The sequence below is a fragment of the Rhinichthys klamathensis genome, unplaced genomic scaffold (genome assembly GCF_029890125.1).
Source record: "Rhinichthys klamathensis goyatoka isolate OS25496 unplaced genomic scaffold, OSU_Roscu_1.1 h1tg000065l_1, whole genome shotgun sequence".
Lineage (NCBI taxonomy): Eukaryota > Metazoa > Chordata > Actinopteri > Cypriniformes > Leuciscidae > Rhinichthys > Rhinichthys klamathensis.
In genome coordinates, this window is record NW_026606608.1 from 2,137,840 (window position 1) to 2,149,967 (window position 12,128).

A 12,128-nucleotide genomic window follows, 5' to 3' on the forward strand; every position below is an offset into this window, starting at 1 on the left:
CTTTTCACGCGAAATAAGAGATGTGTGGACATACATATGAGGCTTGTTCGACTTGAACCGGCGCTGCACAGACCGAGTGATGAATAACATCAAAGTATCGCGAGAGCAACGGCTCCGTATGCTTTTCAATCACTCTTGCAGTACTTTTGATATCATAAACCGATTGGTCTGTGCTGCGCTGCAGGTCACGTCACGTATAGAAATGGCAAGTGGGAGAGATAAGGAAGGCTAACAGGAGTTGGAGGAAGCACCAGCGTCGTATAAGTCCGGTGTGTGGGAACATTTTGGATTTCATGTTACCTATGATATTTAAATATATACAGTGACACTAAGTTTAGATATGAACTCCAGTCATATGTTTCCAAATACTGCACTTTAATTTCAAGTGAAAAAAATGTATCCTCACTCTCAGGGAATAGAAGCATTGTTGATACTGTTTTTGTGTTGAGGTTGAACTTATGTTTCACGGTAACACTTTACAATAAGGTTAATTTATTAAACATTAGTTAAAGGGATAGTTCACTTTGAAATTAATTTTTGATATGTTTTAGCTTACCTCCAGTGCATCCAAGATGTAGGTGTCTTTGTTTCCACAGTATCTTCAATTTTGATAATTTTAGGTAAAACCGTTGTTGTCTGTCAGTCATACAATGGAGGTGAAGGGGGTCCTCCTCAAAGAGCAGTCAAAATTAAACATTATTTAATGACTCGTAAATGTAAGTACACATTGATGCCCTAAGACACGAAACGAGTGGTTTTTGTGAGAAAACGAACAGTATTTATATTGTTTTTACCTCTTGTAACCACAGCCATGTCCAAGTTATCTGAGGGCGCGGACGCTTCCGTGTGTGACGTGTACGCAGACTGGTGCATAGATAAACTAGATGTCGCCTTGGCGACGGCAGTTCATTGGAACGAAACCTTAGCCAATGCGACATCTAGGGTATATATATCTATGCACCAGTCTGCGTACACGTCACACACGGAAGCGTCCGCGCCCTCAGATAACTTGGGCATGGCTGTGGTTACAAGAGGTAAAAACAATATAAATACTGTTCGTTTTCTCACAAAAACCACTCGTTTCGTGTCTTAGGGCATCAATGTGTACTTACATTTACGAGTCATTAAATAATGTTTAATTTTGACTGCTCTTTGAGGAGGACCCCCTTCACCTCCATTGTATGACTGACAGACAACAACGGTTTTACCTAAAATTATCAAAATTGAAGATACTGTGGAAACAAAGACACCTACATCTTGGATGCACTGGAGGTAAGCTAAAAACATATCAAAAATTAATTTCAAAGTGAACTATCCCTTTAATGTATTAACTAACCATGAGCAATACATTTGTTACTGTTTTTGTTAATCTTTGTTAACGTTAGTTAATACAAATCCAGCTGTTCATTGTTTGTTCATGTTAGTTCACAGTGCATTAACTAATGTTAACAAGATTTGAATAAAGTATTAGTAAACTAATGTTAACAAGATTTGAATAAAGTATTAGTAAATGTTGAAATTAACATTAACAAAGATTAACAAATGCTGAAGAGGTATTGTTCATTCTTAGTTAATGTTAACTAATGTAGTTAACTAATGAACCTTATTGTAAAGTGTTACCTGTTTCACTTTATGATTATGGCCTTTGCCTTTGAAGTTGACAGTTTGATAAATGCAAGTTAATTTTAATCTTTGTGTGCTAAAAATGCACATAAGTTCCTGTAGAGAACAAGGTCTCTTGCTCGTTTTCCCTCTGTGCCGTGCTCGTGCGCTACACGGTTTGGAGCACAATCTCTGTTTCGCGTGTGCGCTCGCTCTAGATTCCGGGAGATTTTAACTAATTTGTGGCATAACTAGTCGATCACGAGTGGCTCAACAGGTAGATATATAGATAAACTCATCTTCCAGGCATTTGACCGACCTGGAGTGCGTTTCCCGAAAGCATCGTTATCCAACTATGATCGCAATTCCCATTGAACTCTATTGGTAATGACGGAACTTGCGACCATAGTTTGCTTTGGGAAACGCACCCCAGGTTGACACTTCAGCGTGAGAAATGGGGGGTGTGGCGTGTGAAACCAATCAAATGCGTGTGTCTCACGGCCAATGCGTGAGAGTTGGCAGCTCTGATACATTTTTCATTATAAATTCTATTAACTGTATGTTCTTTATAGACTCTAGTATTTGGTCATAAAGCAGGCAATCAGTGTCATCAAATGTAATGAGTTATCTTAACTTATTGTATTTGACTAAGCTGGCTATGATTAAACCGCTTGTTAAAAAAACACAACTTGATCCTACAGAATTAGTCAATTACAGGCCGATCTCGAATCGGGCTTTTCTGTCAAAGATACTAGAAAAGGCAGTATCCTCACAACTATGTTCCTTTTTTTTTTTTGAAAGAAATGATATCTGCGAGGATTTTTAATCAGGATTTAGACCCTACCATAGTACTGAGACTGCTCTCATTAGAGTCACAAATGATTTCCTCTTATCATCTGATCGTGGTTGTATCTCTCTATTAGAGTTACTCGATCTTAGTGCTGCATTTGACATCATTGACCACAACATTCTTTTAAATAGACTAGAAAAATATGTTGGCATTAGTGGAATTGCATTAGCATGGTTCAAATCGTACTTATCTGACCGTTATCAGTTTCTAGCAGTAAACGCAGAGATGTCTTATCGGTCAAAAGTTCAGTATCGTGTACCACAAGGCTCAGTACTAGGACTGTTGCTGTTCACTCTGTACATGCTACCGTTAGGAGATATCATTAGGAAACATGGAATGGGCTATATGCACGCATAACTTCCGCGTTTGACGCAAGGATGTTCTTGCGTTTCCGGTTGGGGAGATTTAAAGCGGAGGAAAACCGAGGAAAACCGAGGAAAACGGGATTATGGCAGAGTCTTCAAAATTTACTGTCCTCTCGTCTTTGAAACGAAACTTTAATACGTTTAGATGTAATTTTATATATAGTTATGTTTATTTAATATAATAAACACAGAAGCATAAACAAAATGAGGGGTGTCTGTTTTGTCTGTTTTTGTGACTAACGTTTCTTTAGTATAGCAATAGAGTATAAAAAACAATATAAATTCTCGGTATAGCATTGGACTCTACGATCGGCAGAAGTAATCCAGCATCCTTAGACCTTCACCGGAAATACCGCCGTGCATAGAGCCCATTAGCTTTCACTGTTATGCTGATGATACTCAGATGTATATTTCTTTGCGCCCTGACGAAACGAACCAATTCACAAAATGAACAGAATGCATAGCTGATATAAAAAATTGGATGACTAGTAATTTCCTACTACTTCACTTCTCATTCTTATTATTGTCCAAAAAACGTCCTTACTTAATAACCCAGAATACTGTCTAACAATTAATGGCTGCTCTGTCAGTCTTCGTCGTCGGTTAAGAACCTGTGTGTGCTCTTTGATACTAATCTTTCATTTGAAAGCCACGTTTCTAGTATATGTAAAAAAGCATTCTTCCATCTTAAAAAAATATCTAAATTAACGACATGCTTTCAATGAAAAATGCGGAACAGTTAGTTCATGCGTTCATGACCTCAAGGCTAGATTATTGTAATGCTCTAATGGGTGGTTGCCCTGCACGCTTAATAAAAAAACTACAGCTAGTTCAAAACGCAGCAGCTCGAGTTCTTACCAGAACCAGGAAATATGACCACATTAGCCCGGTTCTGTCAACACTGCATTGGCTCCCAATTAAACATCGTATACATTTTAAAATATTGCTGATTACTTACAAAGCACTAAATGGTTTAGCTCCCCAGTACTTGAGCAAGCTCTTAAAGGGATAGTTCACTTTGAAATTAATTTTTGATATGTTTTAGCTTACCTCAAGGGCATCCAAAATGTAGGTGTCTTTGTGTCCACAGTATTTTCAATTTTGAAATTTTTAGGTCAAACCGTTCTTGTCTGTCAGTCATATAATGCAGCTCAATGGGGTCCACCTCAAAGAGCATGCACAGAGAAGTCAAAATTAAACATGATTTAATGACTCGTAAATGTAAGTACACATTGATGGCCTAAGACAAGAAACGAGCGGTTTGTGTGAGAAAACGAACAGTATTATATCGTTTTTACCTCTTCTAAACACAGCCACGTCCAAGTGTTCTAAGGGCGCCGGCGCTTCGGTCTTTTCCGGAAAGCGCCGGAAGTGATCTCTCGCGCGTGTACGAGATAACCAGGCCTTGTTTGAGAGAAAATTATTATCCTATCAAAAAAAAAAAAAAACGTTTAAACAAAATATAGAGACTAATCTGACTCCCTTACTAGACAAAAACAAGAGAAAATATAATGTTCACAATAAAGACAAATGGCACCTCAATCCCTACGGCTTCCGTGCTGAAGCGCAGTGACATTTACAATAATTATAATAACGAACAAAAACACTCAGCCACGTTGAGTGTTAAAAGAAAACCGTGTACAGAAAACTTTATTAAAGAAATGGGAAACAAACAAATCAAGGGGAATAAGGTGAGACAAAAATAAATAACACAGTATTTATAAAAGTCACTACATGGAGGTAATTCTATTTCCAACAATAACAACAGTTTCAACGATAGCGCAATGAAAATAAAAGTCACTACACGGACTTAAATTATCTTTCCAACAATAACAACACTTTCAAAGACACGCAATAAACAACATTCCAATCTCTCTGCCAGATCCACGTTCCTTCCTTTTTTTTAAAGGACGCACAGTTTCATCCTGACCAACCACGGGGCACGTTACCGACACGTTCAATAGGGCAGTGCAACCTGCGGGAGTGACAGAGAGAGAGAGAGAGAGAGAGAGAGAGAGAGAGAGAGAGAGAGAGAGAGAGAGAGAGAGAGAGAGAGAGAGAGAGAGAGAGAGAGAGAGAGAGAGAGAGAGAGAGACACAGACACAGGCACAGAGACACACACACACACACACAGACACACACACAGAGTACCCAACATGTCTCATCATAACAGGACAAGAAAAACTTGAAGAGACAAACCATGGAAATGTCAATGAAGACACTGCAAGAAAGGTTTGTGATGAACATGTAAAAAAAAATGGACCACTCGTAATTTACCATTACATTGACAAGGGAAGAGTGGGCAAAGATAAAACCCAGTGTAAGACAGGGATACAGGCATCTAAACCAAGGATGGACAGATGTGTTATCAAAAAAAAAAAAAATGGATGAAAAAATGCACTGTGTCCTCTCATTTAACTACAACAGAGTAAAGCTAGAAAAATCAAGAAACCAGCAGTCTCCATTTTGGAATGGAAAGGCGCATTGCAAATTTCATGGATGTGCATTTTTTAAATTTTGCACAAGTAAGAAACCGGCAAAGGATGTTCCCACAGTACCAGTTACTATGAGAGTGTCTGGAAGAATTGATCACTCAAAGGCAAAGTTTTTAAGGACGCGGACAAGTAATATGGAGAGAGAAGACCTCAAAAAGATTCATGCCTATGCATGTACATACAAAAAAACTTGAAGCTGCAAAACAGGAAAAACTTGCAATGGGCAATTCAAATCAGGTCCCCCCCCATTACCGTCATACAGAAGATTTCAAGCCAGGACTTAAACCAACAGTTTACAGCCCTGAAGCACCAATGTGTGGCATTTTCGCCATTTACACTACACATGTACACTACAACACAGCTTCAGCTCTTAAGAGATTTACAAAAGGACAAAAACCTTTTTTGTATCTAGATGCCACAGGAAGTGTTGTGACAAAACCACAAAAATGCAAAAGTGTATTGTATTATGCACTTTGCTGCCCAGTTCAGTCTACTTCACCAACAACAGTTGTTGTAGCTGAGATGCTCTCATCAGATTAGAGCACACCGACAATTCAGCACTGGTTGACCTGCCTGTCCCGCGATTTTATGTACATGTATAAATAAAGCCTCCAACCACAAAAAGTGGAAACCGATTTTAGTTGGGCAATCATTCATGTAACCCTACAGACGTTCTGTCAGTGTAATATATACAAGTATCTGCAACAGTGTCTTGAGGTATGTCTGGAAGGAAAATCATGTGAATTCACTGTTGTGCACGTATGTTTATAAGGACGCGGACAAGTAATATGGAGAGAGAAGACCTCAAAAACATTCATGCCTATGCATGTACATACAAAAAAAACTTGCAGCTGCAAAACAGGAAAAACTTGCAATGGGCAATTCAAATCAGGTGGGCAATTCTTCGGGCAATGGGCAATTCTTCATACAGAAGATTTCAATCCAAAAAAAAATTGGAAAATCGAATTGTCGATTTGAAAATTTTGGAATTTTGGGGAAATTGCTGTGCACTAAAATTGGAAAGGCTAAGTGCACCAAGGAAACAAAGACCTTGTTTCTGCATTCATTTGCACTAATGCAGAATCCCACCACACGGTCTGAGATCCAATCTTTGTTGCAAGACATTTGCATAGTTTTTTCCCAAAGAGATGCTTTGCCCATCCTTGATCATCTGAAGACACTGCAGACTAAAATACACAATCAGCCGGTCTTTGCTGATGTTGATTTTAACGAAACACCTCTGGAAGAAGTAGTTACTGAAACAACTCCAAAAACAATTGTTAATGACTCCCCATTTGCAAGACATTATAAGACTTTGAAAAAACACTATTGAATGCACAAAACGAACAAGGCAATGGTACAGCTCAAGCTACCCCATTACTGTCCAAGCTTGATACAAATTCTCAAGCCATACTTGGCAACAGTGCCAAGAACAAACTCCACAGAAGACCAGGAGACTTTGTACAAATTATGTATGAATTCATTAGTGGTAGAATGCGTGGTGTCACTGTTTCTGCAATTCGCCAAAACACAGTCAATGAGAAGGAAACAAAGGACAGCAAATTTGAACTACATTTTTTAACTTAAAATAGCATTTTGCACTATGGATCTTCTCGTCATGAAAATCGCTTTGCTATGGATACTACTTTGCCTATCGGCATTTGGGACTGGGGATTGTTTATCAGGCCGTCAAGACTACCTCACTTACACCCGCGAGCACCTGCTCTCTCTACAAGCAATCGGTGTAGCTCCACCAACTCTTCCTGTCGACTGTATGGAAATCCGACGGCCTGCTGAATGGCCAGAGAGGAGAAAGAAAGCAAAGAAAAAGCGAGACTAGGACAAAAACTGAGTGTCAGCCTGTTGTCATCACTACACTAAGCACTAAGCACCTGAGACATTGGGGCAGCTTCAGGTCCAAGCTATAAAATCTGATGAATGTGAGCAGAGAGGACCAGCCCGCCGCATCACAAACGTCTTGGAGAGAACTCCAGATAATAAAGCTTAGAAGCCATACTCCTAGTGGAATGAGCCCTGACCACCAAATGGTTGGCCAGAGGACTCACAAGCAAGAAGAATAGTCTCGACTATCTATTTGCTCAATAGGGTGGATTTTCTCCACGCAGAAGTCCGATGAACATAAGTGTCCAGTGCTCGCAAATAGTGAATATAGTTTCCTCGTAGCGGGAGCTCTGGAGCTTAGAATGGTCTCAACAACCTCGGTTGAGAGACCACTCTCTATGAGTTGGGCCCCCTCAGAGGCCAAACCCACAGTTTCCAAATCCCCTGCCGGGGGTGCAATATTGCATCCCATGCCTGAGACGGAAGGTCTCTCCTGATCGGGATCTCCAAGGGAGGGCCGTCGAGGAGAATAATTAGGTCCGCAAACCAAATTCGGCTGGGCCAGGGTGGTGATGCTAGCAATAGGCTTATTCCATCCTGGCGGATTCACTCCAGAACTCCTGGGAGCAGAGCAACAGGGGGAAATGCATACAGACGTAGGCTCAGCCACGTCTGCACCATAGCCCAAGGGGGCTGGTTGAGTGAGGGAAAACCAGAGTGTACAGTGCGTTGTATGCTGAGACGTCAACAGATCCACTTCTGCGTGGCCGTAAAACTCCCACATTTGCTCCACCGCCTTGGGGTGGAGTCTCCAGTCCCCTGGCCTCAGCCCCTGCCTCGACAGGATGTCTGCTCCAATATTCTGGCCTCCTTGAGTATACACTGCCCTCAGAGAGTGTATTTTCCTGAGGGACCAAAATAAGAGGCCACCAACGTGTTGTCTGTGGGACAAGAACCAGAGTTTCCTCCATATAACTAAGGCGCGGGGATACTGCCGTGTGATCTTGATCGTACGGAGTTGGTTTCCCCTCGGGGAGAACACTCTGGTCCTGAGCCACCACTGTAAAGGTCTCACGTACAGCAGGTCAAAGGGTATCACATTGGACATTGCTGCCCTGAGGCCTAACAGTCACTGTTCCAGAGCAACACATGATTGCCCCTCAGGTCTGGGAGGAGACGTCTCAACGCATTGAAGACGACCATCATCTCTAGGCAATTCATGTGCCAAGAGAGATGATGACTCCTCCACAAGCTCTGAGCTGAGCGGCCTTCCAATACTTGCCTTCCAATTTGTTATTAAATTAGGGGCCGGTAAGACGACACCGCTCTCTCTAAACAGACTTTAAACGCGAACCTGTGATAAACGCTGATGGTGTTCACATGCGCATTAAGAATTGATTCTATAGTTATGTGTGTTAAATATATATTTGCGCAGGTTTGTAATTCCCTACAAACCATGCCTAAACAAAGTACTTTTTGTTTAGGCATCTAAACAAAACTTCTAAACTTTTAAACTTTAAGGTTGTTGGCAATGTGTGACTTACTGTATAAGTGCAATAATAATTTATGCTGCTATACACCTTTGAAATAATAATAGTACTGGTACACCTGCAATAATAATGGATATGGCATTTTGTTTTTGAGAATATTCTGAACAATCTTGAAATATGTTGTATTATGAGCCAGTGTCCTTTTTAGCTTTTATTTATTGTATTTATGTATTATATTGTATGCTAATTAGTATATTTATTAAGTATTTCATCATGAAATTATTATTTATTTGTATCTTAGGACATGTATCGTTAACAATTTGTTCGGTCTTATTTTAAATAGGTTCTACTTCTCTTTCTCCTTTTAAATGCACCTTTGGGGTTGTCACAAGAGTAATTTCATTGTGCTACAATGACAATAAAGTACTACTACTACTAATTATTATTTTATTTTTAGTGCACACCAAGCATTCACATTGCTTCATAAAATGTAGGTTGAACCACTGGAGTCATATGGATTACTTTAGTAAGGTCTTTACTACCTTTATGTATCTTGAAAGTGATAGTCTTGCAGACTGTCAATGGAGGGACAGAAAACTCAGATTTCATTAAAAAGATCTTGATTTGTGTTCTGAAGATGAACGAAAGTCTTATAGGTTTGGAATGACATGAGGGTGAGTAATTAATGACAAATTTAAATTTTTGGCTGAACGAAGCCTTTAAGTACAACTGAAAGTAATACCTTTCACCAATATCTTTTGAGTTTGAAGGACAATACCATAAATGGATTTATACATTATAAGTATGTCCATGGATGCATTGATGTGTGAGGAGGGATACCTTGTACTCAATCCTGGTGGAAATGGGAAGCCAGTGGATTGAGTGGAGAATGGGGGTAATGTGCTCATTTTTCCGCACTCTCATCAGGATATTAGCTGCAGAGTTTTGGATGTACTGAAGCCTCTGCAGACTCTTTCTAGGAATCCCAATGAGAAGTGCGTTGCAGTAGTTCTGTCTGGAGGAGACAAAGGCATGAACCAGCTTTTCAGCATCTGAGAGGGAAAGAATGGGGTGGAGTTTGGAGATGTTACGGAGGTGGTAGAAAGAAGTCTTGCATAGGTGATTTATATGGGTTTCAAAAGTGAGTTGGGAGTCCATTTTTACACCAAGATTAGTGACTGTTGATGAGAGGGGGATGTTGGTGCCAGTTGGTCATCTAGGTGGAAAGTAGAGAGTTTCTCAGCAAGAATATGTGGCTGCAGGGTGTTAAATGCCGAGGAGAAATCAGCGAAAATGAGTCTGGCTGTCATGTTAGGAGAATCCAGATGTTTGTGTATGGTGTCAGTAATAAAAACCTTTGCATCGTCCACCCCTCTACCTGCGCGATAAGCAAACTGAAGTGGGCCCATCTGTAAGTCTGTAATCTTAATAATATGCTTTTTGATGACCCTCTCCATGGCTTTCATGGCTAGAGAGGTGAGAGCCACTGGCCTGAGGTCATTCATGACCTTGATAGTACCTTTTTCTGGAATTGGAATAACTGTGGAATCCTTCCACAGCTGAGGGACTATGCCATCATCCAGGGATCTCTGGAACAACACCTGGAACACTCCCCCCAGCTGCTCAGCACAGTACCTCCAAGTACGACCACTGATATTATCCGGCCCTTTTGCTGTGTTGACTTTCGTCTTCTTAAGGGCTCCTACCACATCCTTTGTGTTAATAGTGAGGGAGGAGTCACCAGGTTTGATTTTAGAGAAGACTTCCTTAAGCTGAATGTTATTATCTGTCTCAAACCTAGTGAAAAAAGAGTTAAGGTCATTGGGGAGTGATGCTGGACTGCTACCTGCAACCTGAATGAGCTTACAGGAAGTGGGGGCAGTATTCAAGATTCAAGATGGCGCCTGTGATTCACTCGGCATGCCGTCGGTCTTTGTTTGTCCTCTATGTTAATCCTCATCTTAGTACTGCTGGTATAGAGAGCCAGCTCTCTTCTTGTTTATGAGCGTAACTTTCTTCTGAGTCTTCAAGAGTCGGTGGTGGATGTTTGCAGAGGCTATACAGGTGTTCAGTGGTCTTGCAATCCCCCATTATCTGAACGCGCTTCGGTTTACCTGTGCGGGCTAACAGATCTTTGTCGCAACAGAAGGAAACGGAATAGGAGACAAGGCAAGCGAGCGGGTGTGGCTGTGACACGGAGATGGGCGCGTGCGATAGCGCGTGCATCAGCGGCTTGTCTGTGTATGTCTACGGGCTTAGCGGTGGATTTCTTCGACCCATCTTCCTGGCATCTATTGTCGTGTCGTCGGGACGAAAGGGTCTCTTACCTGGTTGTGGTCTCTCCTCGGCGCTGGGTGCGGTCAGCGGGGATCAAAGACTCGCATCGGCGTTTCAGGAAGAGAGGGAGTAACCCTGAGAATCTCCGGTTCTTGGAATATGCACCTATCCCTTGTAATCGAAGTGAGCCGGCCCATGGTACAATCATTAAAGGGCTAAATAATGGTACATGCACTTTTACAAGTTTATTGTACTGAAATGTGTGTTGGCAGTGCTTGTACACAACCATCATAAAATGATAAAAATCCATCCAGTGTTTTTGTTTTAATCTCCTTAAATGTTTTCCCGTCTCAAATCGAGCCGTTCGACCTTATGACGTCACACGCTCGGAAGCCCCTCCCACGATTGTTGACTGACAGCAACGGTTCAACACAGACCCGCCCTCGCTCGTGAGCCAGCTGTCAATCATAGTCTGCGCGGACCGGCGCGCTCATTGTTGATATGCTGGAGCACTGTCTATGAGCAGAATGGCGTCTAAGCGATTGTGGTGTTCTGTTCTAGGGTGTAATAACGAACACAGCAGTCATTTTAATGTTCCTAAATCCGAACCGCTGAAGACACAGTGGCTGAGTTTTGTTTTCGAAGGGAATATTCCCCACGAGCAACGTCAATGCTTTCATGTTTGCGCGAATCATTTCACACACCAGACTGCTTTATAAACGAGGAGGGTCAGTATAAAGCTGGTTTTGCTAAGAAGCTGCTCATGAAAAAAGGATCGGTACCAGCTATTTGTGTTCCTTCTGAACCTCTAGAACAACTGAAATGAGTGTAACGTTTTATTAAACTTTATATTAATATTTATATTAATCTTTGCAAATCGCTAGCTGCACGCTTCACAATGAATGCGTCTAAGGTTTACACTTAGGGTACATTACGGCATGTTTTCTATGTATGATGTTCTCAATATAATTTATAATCCCACGTTTATACTGAACAACGCGTTATTGTTATTGTGTTACAAACGGTGTTTACAAAGCTCATTATCATTTAAAGTCATATGCACTGAAACAGCGTGCTGAAAACAGAGCTGTTTTTGACCAAGTAAAATAAGTGTTTTCTTACAATACTAATGAGAATTTTTTATTAAAGTATATTACAAACTTTTAATTTAGACCCTAAAGAATCATACTAGCTTGTACAAAAATGA